The sequence below is a fragment of the Pongo abelii genome, chromosome 4 (genome assembly GCF_028885655.2).
Source record: "Pongo abelii isolate AG06213 chromosome 4, NHGRI_mPonAbe1-v2.0_pri, whole genome shotgun sequence".
Classification (NCBI taxonomy): Eukaryota; Metazoa; Chordata; class Mammalia; order Primates; family Hominidae; genus Pongo; species Pongo abelii.
The window spans coordinates 113,040,827-113,042,400 of record NC_071989.2 but is presented as its reverse complement, the minus strand read 5'-3'; the positions used below and the strand labels follow the sequence as shown (position 1 = coordinate 113,042,400).

General features: G+C 39.7%; 1 pseudogene; it reads right to left on the bottom strand.

The window, feature by feature from the left end:
• Nucleotides 1-295: 295 nt before the first annotated feature.
• Nucleotides 296-858, bottom strand: LOC100450084 (ras-related protein Rab-9A-like; annotated as a pseudogene).
• Nucleotides 859-1,574: the final 716 nt, after the last annotated feature.

The following is a 1,574-nucleotide window of genomic DNA, read 5'->3' as shown; positions in this document are numbered from 1 at the left end:
TTGTTAAACAACTGTTGCAATTTATAAATGTAAGGTGCCATTATTCAGTAAATAGACTCCTCCATGAGTGGATGTGTTCCTTCTCCCACCAACTATTGAAGCAGCACTATACATTAGTTTAATTTTATTAGTAGATGATACACTGCTGCAAATGCTAATTCTCTTCTCCATCCCCATGTTGATTTTGTGTGTACCTGTGAGTTGTTTAGAATCATCAACAATGTCTTTAACAATCAACATTAAGATGAGCTAGGCTTGGGTTTTCGATGAAGATTGACCAATGGTTTCGATGAAGTCAGACCATCAATCTCTGAATCAAGTGATCTGACCTATCCCTGATAGCAAGAACTCTTCGAACCCCATTTTCAAATGCTGCTGCCACATTTGTGGCATCTTTTGCACTTGTTTCAAATCAAGGATAGTCGCTGCCGTCCCTGCACCAGTCTTGTGCTTCTTCTGCAGACACCTGCTGTTCGCTGTCAGTCTTGTTACCCAAAATCACAAAAGGAAAGCTTTTGGGTTCTTTCACATCAGCGAAATACATGAATTCTTTCTTCCAGTTACTTAAGTTGTGGAAGCTTTGGAATTGTCAACACTAAAAGTAAGCAGACAGCAGTCAGAACCTCTGTAAAATGCCATCCTCAGGCTTCAGAATCGCTCCTGACCTGCTGTGTCCCAATTCTACTTGGTACCAAAATGTCCATCCACTTCCAAATCTTTACTTAAAAATTCCACACCTGTTGTATGAAAGAGCTGGGTATCAAACTTATTAATTACATATCTGTGCATAAGATAACTCTTCCCAACTCCACCATCTCCAAAGAGAATTATTTTAAAAAGTGATGATTTTCCTGCCATTGTTAAGATCTTTGGCTTCAGAACTCTTAATTGTTCAGTTCAATCATCATTATCTCCTAGAGTTGTTGAGAAGATTCACTCAAATGACAGGGAGAACGTATTTCATCACAATGCCGGCTCATTATAGAAGTGCAAGAAATTTCTCATGGCCATACAGAGATCTGGGCTGGCCCATCTGAGTGCAGTGAGAACAGAGAGAGGGTTGGGACCTGCATAGCAGAAGGCGGAAGTGGTGGAGATGCCAGGCTCTGGCTCCAGCGGCTGCCATCAGTTGCAGGGGAAATAACATGGCCCCTGGCTTGTATGGGCTGCCACACATTTTTAAACAAGATCTTGCAAGAACTTACGAACAATGGGGAAGACAGTCCCAATGGGATGATGCTAAACCATTCATAAGAAACCCACCGCTATGAGCTAATCACCTCCTACCAGGCCCACTTCCAACACTGGGGATTACAATTTAACATGAGATTTGGGCAGGGACACATATCCAAACTATGTAACCTACTATAGGTATATTAATTATAATAAAAATAAACTACATCCTTGGATAAAGAAAATGGAAGAAGTTACATTATAAAAAAAAATTTCAACATCTTTTTGAAAACCAGAAATTGAATAGAAAATAGATACAGTGTAGCTAATTTTTCGAACAAGAGTGTCAAGTGAAAGGGCTAACAATGAAGAACTCTCATAAAAAACTTGCTAATTACTTC